At 42.9% G+C, this 16,564-nt stretch overlaps 1 protein-coding gene across 2 annotated transcripts in view; it reads right to left on the bottom strand.

The window, feature by feature from the left end:
• LOC108704356 (transmembrane protein 178B) overlaps positions 1-16,550 on the bottom strand; it is a 146,523-nt gene extending 129,973 nt beyond the window's left edge. Inside the window, exons 1-3 of one of the 2 annotated variants that reach the window (XM_041585897.1) lie at positions 16,398-16,550; positions 12,488-12,916; positions 12,280-12,390 (exon numbers count right to left, since the gene is read on the bottom strand). The gene's annotated coding sequence lies outside the window, so the exon portion shown is untranslated. The remainder of the gene's footprint in view (positions 1-12,279; positions 12,391-12,487; positions 12,917-16,397) is intronic. The other variant, XM_041585896.1, reaches the window with a different exon arrangement.
• Between the last annotated feature and the right edge of the window lie 14 nt (positions 16,551-16,564).

Raw genomic sequence — 16,564 nt, 5'->3', positions numbered from 1 at the left:
TGCCAAATAAGGGCTGTGATTGGCCATTTGGTAGCCCCTATGTGGATTGTCAACCTACATTGAGGCTCTGTTTGGCAGTACATCTGTTTTTTATGCAACCAAAACTTGCCTCCAAGCCTGGAATTAAAATATAAGCACCTGCTTTGAGGCCACTGGGAGTAACATCCAAGGGGTTGGGGAGCAACATGTTGCTCACGAGCTACTGGTTGGGGATCACTGTTCTACAGTCTCCATCTTGCCCTGTTGATGCTGTATTGTCTATTTTTTTACCTATGTTTCACCCTATGTATCCATTTTGACCTACTGTCAACATACTGCCCAATTGTCTCCATCTTGCCTCAGTCATGCTCTACTGTCTCCATACTGCTCTACTGGTCCCATTGTCTCAATCTTGGTCAACTTTATCTTACTCTACTATCTCCATTTTGCCTACTGTCAACCATCCTACACTATTGTCTACATATTGCCCTATTGCCTCCATCTTGCACAACTGTACCTATTATTTCTCCCCATCTCTTCTTTATGCCTAGTGCCCCATTATATGTGAAACCCAGTTCACATTCCTATATTTGCACCTCCCTAAAGAAAGCTTTCTCAAACACACTCTCACACCAATATCTGTTGTACAAAATAAATCAATACAAGAAGGAGGCAATAAATTCACTAAATCGGATGAGCCGCTGGCCATGTTATTCGTGCTCCTTTACAAGCAGACAACACTGGCCAACATCTAAATGAATAAAAAAACCGCCGTGGCTGGTAGCAGGGTGTTGAGAGCAGCAGTTTTCTCCAGAGCTGGCAAGTTCCTTCTCCTCTCCCGCTCGCCAACAAGAGTCCGATAAGCCAAGGTAACAGGAGGGTGCCAGAACTGATAACTAATAAATTTCCACTCTTTGTCATGGCTTACGGGGAAATTCAACAGGACAGTTTACATTTCTAAAGCGTTCCAGGTATTTGCAATCCCATCCATCTACGAGGAGATTAGACGTCGAAATGCAGCTTTTCAGCACTTTGGGAACGTTATCGCTTGTTTTCTGCTTATTTGTCGCTAGATCTCTTCGAGCGACTGCATCTGCGGTCAGATAATGAGTATCTCAGGGTGTTGATTTTGCTGCAGTTTGAGATAAAGCAGATGTACTCGGGGCCGGAGCCGTTACCTGATGCATTTTGATTCTTTTAAATGGAATTTAAAAGGAAAAACGGGAATAAAAAATAATTATACGGGAAAGAGTATTATATTATTACACAAATGTCTTATATAAAATCCCCAAACACTCACTCATGTTCCAACTCAGGCCAAGACATCGGGTGTCTGGATAGTGTTGACCATATATTGTATCAGTTGGGGTGGTATCAGTTTCTTGCACCTCCTGATGTTTTATCCCATAGTAGTACAGGTATGGGATCCGTTATCTGGAAACCCGTTATCCAGAGAGTTCCAAATTACGGAAAAGTCCATCTCCCGCAGATTCCATTATAATCAAATAATCCAAATCTTTAAAAATGATTCCCTTTTTCTGTGTAATAATAAAACAGTCGCTTGTACTTGATCCCAACTAAAGGTGGCCATACACGGATAGATCCGCTCGTTTGGCGATGTCGCCAAACGAGCGGATCTCCCTCCGATATGCCCACCTTGAGGTGGGCAATATCGGGCTGATCCGATCGTGGGCCCTAGGGCCCAACGATCGGATCCTAGCGTTCGCCAAACGGGCGGTCGGATCGCGGGACCGCATCAACTAACAGATGCGGCCGCGATCCGACGGGATTTTTTAATCCCATCCGATCGAGATCTGGCCGACTTTCGGCCAGATCTCGATCGGGGAAGCCCGTCGGGGGCCCCCATACACGGGCCAATAAGCTGCCGACACGGTCTGTCGGCAGCTTTTATCGGCCCGTGTATGGCCACCTTTAGATATAATTAATCCTTATTGGAGGCAAAACCAGCCTATTGGGTTTATTTAATTCGATTTTCTAGTAGACTTAAGGTATGAAGGTCCAAATTACGGAAAGATCCGAAACCCCTGGTCTGAGCATTCTGCAGGTCCTATACCTGTACTATTCCACTCAAGAGTGGATAGAGAAATGGCTTTGCCAAGCCTATTGGAAAATAGCCCAGACAAAAACTATTTACTGCCCCGAAGGTTGGTGAATGGTTCAGCAATGTTTATTTATAAAAGTAATATAATAGCATTACCCTTCCTTTAACAGCTACAATGCTAAATTTAAAGGGATATTGTCATGGGAAAAATTTTTTTTTCAAAATGAATCAGTTAATAGTGCTGCTCCAGCAGAATTCTGGACTGAAATCCATTTCTCAAAAGAGCAAACAGATTTTTTTATATTCAATTTTGAAATCTGACATGGGGCTAGACATATTGTCAATTTCCCAGCTGCCCCAAGTCATGTGACTTGTGCTCTGATAAACTTCAATCACTCTTTACTGCTGTACTGCAAGTTGGAGTGATTTCACCCCTCCCTTCCCCCCCCCCAGCAGCCAAACAAAAGAACAATGGGAAGGTAACCAGATAGCAGCTCCCTAACACAAGATAACAGCTCCCTAACACAAGATAACAGCTCCCTAAAGGTGGCCATACACGGATAGATCCGCTCGTTTGGCGATGTCGCCAAACGAGCGGATCTCCCTCCGATATGCCCACCTTGAGGTGGGCAATATCGGGCTGATCCGATCGTGGGCCCTAGGGCCCAACGATCGGATCCTTCACGTTCGCAAACGGGCGGTCGGATCATGGGGCCGCATCAACGAACAGATGCGGCCGCGATCCGACGGGATTTTTAACCCCATCCGATCGAGATCTGGCCGACTTTCGGCCAGATCTCGATCGGGGAAGCCCGTCGGGGGCCCCCACACACGGGCCAATAAGCTGCCGACTCGGTCTGTCGGCAGCTTTTATCGCCCCGTGTATGGGCACCTTTACACAAGATAACAGCTGCCTGGCAGATCTAAGAACAACACTCAATAGTAAAAACCCATGTCTCACTGAGACACATTCAGTTACATTGAGAAGGAAAAACAGCAGCCTGCCAGAAAGCATTTCTCTCCTAAAGTGCAGGCACAAGTCACATGACTGGGGGCAGCTGGCAAATTGACAATATGTCTAGCCCCATGTCAGATTTCAAAATTGAATATAAAAAAATCTGTTTGCTCTTTTGAGAAATGGATTTCAGTGCAGAATTCTGCTGGAGCAGCACTATTAACTGATTCATTTTGAAAAAATCATGTTTTCTGATGACAGTATCCCTTTAAAGTTAAATGATGTACCATTTTCCGTTACGTATGTCTGGTTTGTTCCTCCCCATTATATATTTTTTGAAACAAAGCATGTATGTTTTGCTTATTTCTCCGTATACAAATGTTCATGATCCTGTTGCTCTGCTGCACTTTTTACTCTACTTTATATTCCCAGGGAAACTTTCAGGATTGCTTGCTCAGTAATACCGAGATGCTTTCCTCTACCCTTCCGAGCAGAGCCAAAAAAGCTTGGCGGAGGAGCGTTTGGGCACAGCAGTTGGGCTCCTAGCTGGGGGCTGATGACACAAGACACTAAACTCAATGGTGCTCAGCTGGGGCCCTCCTGGAGTGGAGCAGTGCTGGATGCCTGTCAGGCAGAATAGGAATAGAATCTCAGTTTCTGCAGTAAAGCAAAATAACCATTAAACCCTGATCAACACTTAATTCAGGGTGTATAGCAGAAATAGGGCATCCCTGGTCTCTGATCTATCTCCTATAGCCGCTGTCGGTGGGGGAGCAGAGGCTTTTCTGATGAGCTACAATGTTTGGTGGGACTGCTGTTTATTATTTTAGTGTTTTTTTTCATTGGCATAACAAGATGTTACTGGGCCCCTCAGCGAATTCATTTTAGGGCCCGCAACGTATCCAGAGGTTGTCCTTTTTTACCAAAATATGTTGAAACGGCTCACTAATTGGGGCCCCTATACCTCCTGGCAGCCGCAGGGTCTGCTTCCTCTGTAGTTACGCCCCTGGGTATGTTCTGTATATGGGCACCTATGGTATGGATACGGTCCTATAATGCCCCTTTAGATGACACAGTTCTTAAAGGATAAGTAAACCTTAACAATAAGCGAATGTAAAATTGAGGAGGGTTCCATTCTAAGCACTTTTGTTCATTTATTATTTATACTTTTTAAATTGCAAGATATTAAGGGATACATGTGCTGTTAATATGAATGAATTTTGTTCCAACAGCGCCACCTGCTGGTCAGTTTCCCACCAGTCTGACCAGCAAGTAGTCAAGGAAGTTGTCAGGAGAAAGAAAGAGGCTGATGTTCTTCTGCTTAGGAAAGATGTGAGAAAGGTTTCTAATTTTATTCCTAAGCAGAAGAACATCAGCCTCTTTCTTTCTCCTGACAACTTCCTTGACTACTTGCTGGTCAGACTGGTGGGAAAATGACCAGCAGGTGGCGCTGTTGTAACAAAATTCATTCATATTAACAGCACATGTATCCTTCAATATCTGGGAATTAAAAACAAATAAATAATGTATGTATGTTGCAAAATTTTACACTTATTTTTAAGGTTTACTTATCCTTTAAATTGTACAACTGATAAAGGGGTCTTGTTGGAGACCGATTTGGGGTGCATAGACTGGAGGGACCTTCATTTTTACTTTGGGCACACAATTGGTAGGAAATAAACACAAACATTGTTTGGAGGAAGCCAGACAGAAGCCATGATCAAGATTCATTGACCATGGTAAAAGTTGGGGGGCTTGCTGGGACTGAGAAGGGCAGTTTTTGGGCATAATGCGACATGACTGGAGTGTAGTCTATTAAACCACATTTTTTTTTCTAAATTGAACCCTACTGTACTTTATTGGCTTGGGGGACAGCAACCTATTAACCCAAGCCCCCTAGATGGAGGGCCTTGCGATCTAAGCAGTATGGCACTAAGGGGATATCTCATAGGTGGCTGGCCCGTCTTTTATTTATTTCTAAATAGATAGATAGATAGATCTACCAGAACTTCAAGTGGCAGATACTTCCCCTTCATTTTTGAGGCTGAGCGCAGGCCAACGGCCTCTAATCTGTGAGCAGTAAAGGTATCAGCCCTCTATTTTATGGGGTTTTTTTTATCACAGAATGTTTTTCACTCTCAAATTCCACTTTCCAGATTATTTCTGAAAGCTTTATAGAGTCTTTCAATCCCGAATAGAGTGGCTCTAAACTGCCTTTCTAACATCACTTTATGCAGCAGTAAAGTCTGACTTTCCCAGGCCCTGCAGATGTCGTCAATAGCTACAGAATGTTCTCCGTCTTTGATAGAGGTCTCAGTACCTGGGAGGTGGAATGCACTACAATATACTACTACTACTACTACTACTACTACTACTACTACTAAACAGGGCAAATGTAAAATTAATTAGCTTTTTATTTGGCAACTTTCTGATTCTTCGGCTCAATTGGGAGGAGGTGAAGACAGTGAATCATTATCTATAATGAACTCCTCCTTATCTGTAAACCTGAGACACAGGATGCGTTGTCAGCATAAAGTTCTAATATAAATAAGGGATGTAAATGTAATCGGCAGAGGAATTATTAGCAGACGCAGTGAGAATGGAGGTGAGTAATGGCTGTTAGAGGATCCAGGGGGGAGTATCTTTCCGGGTGAGTAAGGAATAAAGCCTCACCGCTGTGCTAAGTGCTTCTCCCGAGTACAGACATTTCAATAGAAAAGCCACAACAGCAATTTTCAGGGGATTTAAAAAAGATGATTGATGTAGGGGAGCCTGAACTTCACCCCAATCTTTGCCTGACATTTCGGAATGCCGTCACATAGGAAGGGATCCTGGCAGTTTATAGTACAATGCTGGCATTTGTGAGCGCTGGCAGTTTGTACATTTTATCGTCAGCGTGTGGGAGGGCGGTGAGACTTTAGTCACCCCTAAATAATGCGGGACAGTAAATGTGAATAACCCAGAACCCCAAAGACTGGATAGTTTTTTTCTTAATTAAAAATCCTTCATATTTTTATTTTACCATCTCCCAAACTGCAGCAAAGACACCCAAACTGCTCAGCTCCAGGGGCGCAACTACAGAGTAAGCAGACCCTGCGGCTGCAGTGGGGCCCAGGAGGTATAGGGGTCCCCGTGAGGACCAAATAAAAAGCAATTTCAACATATATATTGGTAAAACAGGACAATCGCTGGATTTGCTGGGGGTTCTGGTTCTAAAATTAAAGGGGCTGTTCACCTTTAAATAAACTTTAGTATGATGTAGAGCAGGGATCCCCAACCTTTAGAATCCGTGAGCAACATTCAGAAGTAAAAGGAGTTGGGGAGCAACACTAGCATGAAAAACGTTCCTGGGGTGCCAAATAGGGGCGGTGATTGGCCATTTAGTAGCCCCTATGCGGATTTTCAACCCACATTGAGGCTCTGTTTGGCAGTACACCTGTTTTTATACAACCAAAACTTGCCTCCAAGCCTGAAATTCAAAAATAAGCACCTGCTTTGATGCCACTGGGAGCAACATCCAAGGGGTTGGAGAGCAACATGTTGCTCGCGAGCTACTGGTTGGGGATCACTGATGTAGAGAGTGATATTCTGAGACAATTTGCAATTGGTTGTCATTTTTGATTATTTGTGTTTTTTGAGCTATTTAGCTTTTATTCTGCTGCTCTCCAGTTGTTAATTTCAGCACTCTGGTTGCTAGGGTCCAAATTCCCCTAGCAACCATGCATTTATTTGAAAAAGAGACTGGAATATGAATAGGAGAGGCCTGAATAGAAAGACGAGTAATTAAAAAGTAGCAATAACAACAAATGTGTAGCCTTACAGAGCATTTGAAAGCTGGAAAGATGAAGAAGAAGGCAAATAATTCAAAAACTATAAAAAATAAATAGTGAAGACCAATTGAAAAGTTGAATAAAATTAGCATCTCTAGAACATACCAAAAGGATAAGTAAACCTTAAAAATAAGTGAAAGTAAAATTGATGAGGGAGCTATTCTAAGCACTTTTGCAATTTACATTCATTGTTTATTTTGTTTTTATTCCAAGATATTAAGGGATACATGTGCTGTTAATATGAATGAATTTTGTTACAACAGCGCCACCTGCTGGTCAGTTTCCCACCAGTCTGACCAGCAAGTAGTCAAGGAAGTTGTCAGGAGAAAGAAAGAAGCTGATGTTCTTCTGCTTAGGAATAAAATTAGAAACCTTTCTAGGAACTAAATTCATTCATATTAAGAGCATATGTATCCCTCAATATCTTGGAATTTAAAAAGAATAAATAATGAATGTAAATTACAAAAGTGCCCCCTCATCAATTTTACATTCACTTATTTTTAAGATTTACTTATCCTTTAATGGTGAACCACCCCGGTGGGCCCCAGTAACATCTAGTTATGCCACTGCTCAGCTCCCCTTTACAAATTGGGGTTGACAGGCACCATAACTGGTGTAATCACAGACCCAACGCATGAGCCCTTAAAGCAGCGTATTGGCTCCGAGCATGCGAGGATGGAGTGGTGGCATCACAAGAGTGTTGCGAGGGTGCATCACTGAAATATTGACTTTTTTTTTTTTGTTGTTCTTCAGCTCTCGGGCTTGAATTGCTGAACGGTTGCTAGGGCTTAATTCACTTAGCAACCAGGCTTGACCTTAGAAGTCAGAAAGTAAGAGCAATAGGAGCTCTAATTAGAAAGAGAAGGAAAAAGGCTAATGAAGACCAGTAAAGTGGCCGTGACCCCCTCTTCTTGCCAAACCAACGAGCCTACTTGCAGCACTGCAGTCATACCCCCAACCCCCCTTCAGGATCAGAGGACAGACCCAGGAACTATTAGATTCCCTATTTCGGAGCCAGGAAAGAAGGAAGGCTCTTGTAGATGAATATAATGTAAAGGCTGAACTTGATAGACTAATTGTGCTTGGGTTGGCTAATATGTTGCCTGGGCGCTATCTGCAAGAAGTAAGAATAATTTATGTGTGTGTGTTTGTGTAATACTCGTCTTATTCATCTCCCTGGGGACAATGGCCGAGGAGATTGTCTAGAGAGACAAACACTGGCGCTGTGCCTATTGCAAGACAACTACAACTCCCAGAGTGCAACGCTAGCTCGGTCTCGCCCTAAAGGAACGCACAGTCATTTGTCATTAACCCGGCTCTTCTATCAGCAGAAGTCGAATTAAAAATATTCCGATTTTTTTCAAAAAAAAAAGAATGGGGCTTGATTCTAACGAATGGGCCACTGTTATTTTCTGCCTGGGCTCTTATTGAACGTATGGAATTAGCACAATTAATAATAAGAGAGGGCTGCGCCATCTAGTGGAGAAAAAAAAAGGTACATTTCCAAGGACTGAAAAGCCACATGGAAAAGCTCTCTCTGTCCACTTCTGGCAGCTTGTGGGGGAGACAATTCAATGTGGCCCATTGGACTCACCTTTGTACATCTGTAAAGCAGCACCTGGAATTAGTGTCAAGCTCATGAACTAGCTAAAAAAACTGTATTTAAATAAATGGAAGCAAAGGAGCAATTGTTACAGTAGGCAAGATGTCAGTGCTTCCTTCCAACAACTCACACTTGTGGTGTTTCAACATTTGTAGCCCTACTAATCCTCCTTATCCCTGGGATTTATAGTTCAGCAATCCTAGTCATAAGCAGAGTCAGCCCACTAACTGCTCTCCCAGTGCCATTAGACTTTGGCCATTTCACTCTGCTGTCCTGCCCTGATTTCTTCATCCTGTCCTACTGTCTCCATCTTACCCTTCTGTCTCCATCTTACTCTACTGTCTCCATCTTGTCCTACTGTCTCCATCTTACCCTACTGTCTCCAGCTTACCCTACTGTCTCCAGCTCACCCTACTGTCTCCAGCTCACCCTACTGTCTCCAGCTCACCCTACTGTCTCCATCTTGTCCTACTGTCTCCATCTTGTCCTACTGTCACCATCTTGTCCTACTGTCTCCATCTTGTCCTACTGTCTCCATCTTGTCCTACTGTCTCCATCTTGTCCTACTGTCTCCATCTTGTCCTACTGTCTCCATCTTGTCCTACTGTCTCCATCTTACCCTACTGTCTCCATCTTGCTCTACTGTCTCCATCTTGTCCTACTGTCTCCATCTTGTCCTACTGTCTCCATCTTGTCCTAATGTCTCCATATTGTCCTACTGTCACCATCTTGTCCTACTGTCACATCTTGCCCTACTGTCTCCATCTTGCCCTACTGTCTCCATCTTGCCCTACTGTCTCCATCTTGCCCTACTGTCTCCATCTTGCCCTACTGTCTCCATCTTGTCCTACTGTCTCCATCTTGCCCTATTGTCACCATCTTGTCCTACTTGCCATTTCACTCTGCTGTCCTGCCCTGATTTCTTCATCCTGTCCTACTGTCTCCATCTTACCCTTCTGTCTCCATATTGTCCTACTGTCACCATCTTGTCCTAGTGTCTCCATATTACCCTACTGTCTCCATCTTGCCCTACCGTCTCCATCTTGCCCTACCGTCTCCATCTTGCCGTACCGTCTCTATATTACCCTACTGTCTCCATCTTGCCCTACTGTCTCCATCTTGCCCTACTGTCTCCATCTTGCCCTGGTCTACCTTCTACCCCATACTCTTTTTATATGTAACTGCTGCTCTGCAGGACACAGCACACCTGCACATAAAGACATTTCTGGACTGGGATTAAATTGGTTATAGAGGAAAAATGAAGAAATACAAGTTTTTAGCAAATAATAAGTAGCTGATGCTGCATTTTTTCAAACGCCGCCCTTTAAAGCAGAGACTGTTATATGACCCTTTGCATGTGAGAAGCAGTTATATATTGGTTTCTATAAAGGAGAGCCGGTGTTGCAGATGAAGGGCCTTTCATATTGTGCCATATTGTGAGAGTTGAACATTTCTGCAGTTGAGGGAATATCCTGCAATGCTGTTTTCCTGGCGCACTAATGTAGGAGCGATCCCTCCTCTCTCTCTTATCAGCTTCATGCAGATAGTGTGAAGTCTCCGCGTTGCCTCTAACAAAGTCTCTCCTCGCCGCTTCCAAGGATTATTGAACATTCTGTCGACTCTGCATTTTCATTGCTTCTCACCCGAGACAGCTTATTATTTTATGCAGTTCCCAGAACTCTGCTCCCAGAAGCCTGTGTTTCTGCAGGGCTAAAGATAGAAAACAAAAGCGGGGCCCCTAGTAACGCACAAAGGTTAGAGCCCCATTGGGGCAATGAAGAGACGATTACAAAGCTTCCCTATTAAACTGCCATCTGGTCACTAGTGCTTCATTACCCTAGCAACTAGGCTACAGTTAGCCAGTCAGAATGGAAGATGAATAGTAAAGAGGCTGAAACAAAAAGATTAGAAAAACTAATACCGAAAAAAAATAATTTTATATATATATATATATATATATATATATATATATATATATATATAATACACAAAAGCCATGAATATCTTGTAAAATATATCCTTATAAACGGTGAGTTCCGATGTCATCAGTTATAAACGGTGAGTTCTGATGTCATTTCTGTCACATGACTCACTAAAATTTGTGTATTATAATTAATAAAGTACCCCCAGTTGTAAAATATGAGGATATTAGAAGTTACCTCGGAGTTCCATGACCTGTATAAAAACACTCGGCCTTCGGCCTCATGTTTTTATATGGTCATGAAACTCCTCGGTAACTTATAATATCCTTATATTTTACAAGAGGGGGTACTTTATTCACTATATATATATATATATTATGAGAAGATCCCAAGCAGTGTTCCCTTTGACTTGTACTAGGTCCTTTGTGCAAGAATGATATTTCATGCTTGAATTTTAATATCCTTATCATTTACAGTAGGGGGTACATTATCCCTTATAATACATGAGTGATACTCAGAGTTCCCTGTATAACTCAGCCTGCAGCCTTGTGCCTTTATATGGTCACAGAACAACCCCTCAGTGACTTCTAATATCCTTATCATTTACAGTAGGGGGTACATTATCCCTTATAATACATGAGTGATACTCAGAGTTCCCTGTATAACTCGGCCTGCAGCCTTGTGCCTTTATATGGTCACAGAACAACCCCTCAGTGACTTCTAATATCCTTATCATTTACAGTAGGGGGTACATTATCCCTTATAATACATGAGTGATACTCAGAGTTCCCTGTATAACTCAGCCTGCAGCCTTGTGTCTTTATATGGTCACAGAACAACCCCTCAGTGACTTCTAATATCCTTATCATTTACAGTAGGGGGTACATTATCCCTTATAATACATGAGTGATATTTAGAGTTCCCTGTATAACTCAGCCTGCAGCCTTGTGCCTTTATATGGTCACAGAACAACCCGTCAGTGACTTCTAATATCCTTATCATTTACAGTAGGGGGTACATTATGATGATACAGGGATGAATGCAGAGAGCACATTCTCTATATAGAGACAGAATACCTTGCTTTGTGTTCACGTCAGGAGGAAACGAGATATAGATTGATGTTACTTGTGTAAAGGATACAAAGGAGCTGCCGGATTTTATGTTTTCCCAGAATTTACACTATGTTGATATGGTCTCCAGGAAGAGGTAGTAGGTTTCACCGGAGAGCAGATGTGTTCAATATTCTTAAGTGATTTATTTAAAGAGGCATAGCAGTTCTACCTGTACTGTAGCTATAAAGGGACATTTACTTATCAAAGCATAGTTGCTAGGACAATTTGGACCCTAGCAACCAGATTTTGGAAACTGCAAACTGAATAAGTTAAAAACCACAAATAATAAAAAATGAAAACCTATTGCAAATTGTCTCAGACTCTTACTCTCTACATCATACTAACAGTTAATTTAAAGGCGAACAACCCCTTTAAGGTGTTAGGCCAAATTGTAGCCAATCAATGTACTAGAATGCCTCCATTACCAGACCAACCTATAGCCAATCAGACCATTGACGTCATTAAACCAAATTGCAGTAAAAGAGAACATCAGAACATTTGCAATTAGAGCATTCCAACAAGGGTGATACCAAGCTAAGAGTAGGGGACGGGATTCAGCCCACAAGCAGTAGGAAGCACAGCCAACAATGAGGGTCGACTAAATAGTGATGTGCTTTGTGCAGGGGGTAGAGCAGGCGGATCATGTGATGTTTGGCCAATAATTGATGACCACACTGCTCTCATTAATTTAATCAGTGTAACAATAACAAAACTCTTTCTAGGGCTTGAATGACAACAGCATAACACTTAACTGTGGCTGAAAACAATTAGTAATAATATCCAGTAGGGTGGTTTGGGGAAAATGAATGTACTTACCCCATAGTCACTCAATGTCCATGCATGGGGAGGGCATTTCCTGCTCTACTTCCTGTTTGACAAGAGACAGCAATTCCATCTTGCTTTACGGCAAGGATTATAGACCGTTTTCTGGATAAAGTGGAAGGAAATATACATTTTAAAGATCCAGAATCCGGCCATATTTCCAGGGGCAATTCTTGCCCCTCTGCTGACTCCCTCCGCTTACCTTTACAGCCCCAGAGGGGGTCCAAAGGGGTCGCATGACTAGTTCAGGGAGTGCATTTGGGGAAATTCGGCTCTTAAAATGGCTTTTTGGCTAATAGCTGTATATTGAGATGCAGAACCAGTGGAGTGAAACCGTCTAATAATCTCCCGGGTTCCTGCCAGTACAACCCATAAAATTGCTCTTTGGAGAAAGACGATCATGATAAATGTGCATTAATGTAATAAATATGCATTCCTCTGCAGTAGGGATACAGGAGGCTGGAGGCATGCTTCTCCTTATTGGTGGTGGGTGGGGGGAAAATACCTTGTCTGTGGCTCGTTCTTTATAATGCAACCTGCTGTCATTGGACTACAACTCCCAGCATTCCCCCAAAGCCTTCATTTGGCTGCTGCGGGTTGGGCAGTAGAGATAATGAAGCATTTACTGACACTGCAAAAAAAAAAAACAAATGTTCTGTCAAACTAAAAATGTATTGTTATTGCTACTTTTTATTCCTCATCTTTCTATTCAGGCCTCTCCTATTTATATTCTAGTCTCTTATTCAAATCAGTGCATGGTTACTAGGGTAATCTGGACCCTAGCAACCAGAGTGCTGAAAATTACAAACTGGAGAGCTGCTGAATAAAAAGCTAAATAACGCAAAAACCACAAATAATAAAAAATGAAAAGCGATGGCAAAATGTCTCCGAATATCCCTCTCTATATCATACTAACAGTTAATTTAAAGGTGTACAACCCCTTTTAAAAGCAGTATCCATCTAACTCTTGCTGTTCTCTAGCTCTGACTCCGACAGCTGGCTTCTGCTACATTCTTTCAGGAGTCAGAGAACAGAAAGGGATAGAGAGTAGTGATGTGCGGGGTCAGGGTTTCCCTGACCCGCACCAGACCCAAACCCGCCATGCACCGACCCACGCCCGCTTCCGGTGGTCCTTTTATAGACCCGCTCCGCCACTGACATCACAAAAGGGGCGGGGCGAGCAGACGCGAGAGTATAAAATAGGAACCCGGAAGTCGGATGCCGGCATTTGAAGGTGGCCACCCGCGGGGAGCACTGCGATTAATAAAAAATAAGTCGAAAACCTTCGGAAAAAGGTTAACGTGCTCTCCATCTTTGAAATCCGTAATAAGATTAAAGCGCAGTAAGCGTCGGCCTGGGAATACGTTCATTTAAATTCATTTCGATGAATTTTTTCCACCCCCGCCACAAAAACAAAAGCAAGAAGACCGGTGGTCCCGTAATGGTTTACTGGAGCGTTAATAAATTCGAATGAATATCTTGCAGCTATTATCACTGCGCTAATTGAGGATAATTCAGCGAGACGCTAAAACAAATAAAACGATGCATCGTGCGTTTTCATTCCTTCGCTCGCTCCCCGTGGGTGGGACTTGGCCCGAGTCTCCTGACATTTCCACTGGCCAAACGCTGTGGGGTTAAGTGGGTGTCACATACACTCATTACACAGGGAATGTCACTGCTGGTGGGTTAATGTGGTGCGGCCAGTTCTGACTTAAAGGAGAACTAAAGCCTAACTAAAGAAGTAGAAATGTTGTACATTATGTTTTGTGCTTCTGTACCAGCCCAAGGCAACCACAGCCCTTTATCAGTAAAGATCTGTGTCTCCAAAGATGCCCCAGTAGCTCCCCATCTTCTTTTCTGCTGATTCACTGCACATGCTCTGTGCTGCTGTCACTTACTGAGCTTAGGGACCCCCTCACAATATACAGTACATATAGAATAGAAATGTCACAATATAAGGCTGATTAGTAATTAATACACATAATTACTACATGGCAGCACAGAAACCAGTGCAATTAGCATCAGAATTGAATAATCAGCAAACCTGTAGCATCAGCTTATATTACAGCCAGGGAAACTCCTTTTCTGCTGGATAATGACGAGCCCTAAGCCTAGCTTCTCAACAGCCAATCAGAGCCCACTGAGCATGTGAGTGTCACAGACACTTTCCAAGATGGTGACCCCCTGTGACAAGTTTGAAGTCCTGGATCATTGCTGCTATTGACAAGCTCAAACTTTAGCCTCGTGCAATAAGTTCACTATATAAAATATGCCATTTTTAGGTCTATTCATTTTTAGGGTTTAGTTCTCCTTTAATACACAAACAGACTAGGGCACCGACAGAGAGCAGCGTGGATTAAATGGCAACTGCACCTAAAAATGTTACCAATTTCCCTTAAATATACATTAGAGGGGTGGTTCCCCTTCAATTTAACTTTTAGTATGTTATAGAATGGCTAATTCTAGGCATCTTTTCAATTGGTCTTCATTTTTTCCTTTATTATAATATTTGAATTTGATGGAACTATAGCAGGGTGACTGTTACCCCAATGTTTCTATATATCTGTAACCTTGTTATGAGCTAAGGGGGCCCAGTCTGAAGGCCAGTTAGGGGGAGATTTGGGGTGAGTGATTATTTGTACCCTGGGTACCCCTGGAACTATAGCAGGGTGACTGTTACCCCAATGTTTCTATATAACTGTAACCTTGTTATGAGCTAAGGGGGCCCAGTCTGAAGGTCAGTTAGGGGGAGATTTGGGGTGAGTGCTTATTTGTACCCTGGGTACCCCTGGAACTATAGCAGGGTGACTGTTACCCCAATGTTTCTATATATCTGTAACCTTGTTATGAGCTAAGGGGGCCAAGTCTGAAGGTCAGTTAGGGGGAGATTTGGGGTGAGTGATTATTTGTACCCTGGGTACCCCTGGAACTATAGCAGGGTGACTGTTACCCCAATGTTTCTATATATCTGTAACCTTGTTATGAGCTAAGGGGGTACAGTCTGAAGGTCAGTTAGGGGGAGATTTGGGGTGAGTGCTTATTTGTGTCCTGGGTACCCCTGGAACTATAGCAGGGTGACACCCCAATGTTTCTATATATCTGTAACCTTGTTATGAGCTAAGGGGGCCCAGTCTGAAGGTCAGTTAGGGGGAGATTTGGGGTGAGTGTTTATTTGTACCCTGGGTACCCCTGGAACTATAGCAGGGTGACACCCCAATGTTTCTATATATCTGTAACCTTGTTATGAGCTAAGGGGGCCCAGTCTGAAGGTCAGTTAGGGGGAGATTTGGGGTGAGTGCTTATTTGTACCCTGGGTACCCCTGGAACTATAGTAGGGTGACACCCCAATGTTTCTATATATCTAACCTTGTTATGAGCTAAGGGGGCCCAGTCTGAAGGTCAGTTAGGGGGAGATTTGGGGTGAGTGCTTATTTGTACCCTGGGTACCCCTGGAACTATAGCAGGGTGACACCCCAATGTTTCTATATATCTGTAACCTTGTTATGAGCTAAGGGGGCCCAGTCTGAAGGCCAGTTAGGGGGAGATTTGGGGTGAGTGCTTATTTGTACCCTGGGTACCCCTGGAACTATAGCAGGGTGACACCCCAATGTTTCTATATATCTGTAACCTTGTTATGAGCTAAGGGAGATTAAATGGTGGTCCACCTTTAAGTTAACTTTTAATATTTTATAGAATTGCTAATTTTAAGCAACTTATCAACTGGTCTTCATTTTTTCCTTTATTGTAATTTTTTAATTATTTGCCTTCTTCCTTTGACTTTTTCCAGCTTTCAAATGCGGGGGTCACTGACCCCATCTAAAAAACAAATGCTCTGTAAGGCTACAAATATATTGTTATTGCTACTTTTTATTACTCCTCTTTCTATTCAGGCCTCTCCTTTTCATAGTCCAGTCTCTTATTCAAATCAGATCATGGTTGCTAGGGGAATTTGGACCCTAGCAACCAGATGGCTGACACTGCAAAGCTGCTAAATAACTCAAAAACCACAAAAGATAAAAACCAATTGCAAATTGTCTCTCTACATCATACTAACAGTTAATTTAAAGGTGAACAACCTCTTTAAAAACTGTAGCACATAATGATTGCCTTACCGCAGTCTCCTCATGTTCACTGCCACAACAACATGTATTCATGGGCCTGTCTTGTTTTACACAGCTGCTAAACTAACAGCTTGGGGCTACAAAATGGCTTCGCTCCCGCCAGCTACTCGGCAAGTACATGCTCGTTACCGTAGCAACAGCAGCTGAAGCATGGGGGC

The sequence above is a fragment of the Xenopus laevis genome, chromosome 3L, assembly GCF_017654675.1.
Source record: "Xenopus laevis strain J_2021 chromosome 3L, Xenopus_laevis_v10.1, whole genome shotgun sequence".
In the NCBI taxonomy this organism is placed as follows: domain Eukaryota; kingdom Metazoa; phylum Chordata; class Amphibia; order Anura; family Pipidae; genus Xenopus; species Xenopus laevis.
Note: the sequence above shows the minus strand (reverse complement) of the source record. Positions and strands in the feature narration are given on the sequence as shown.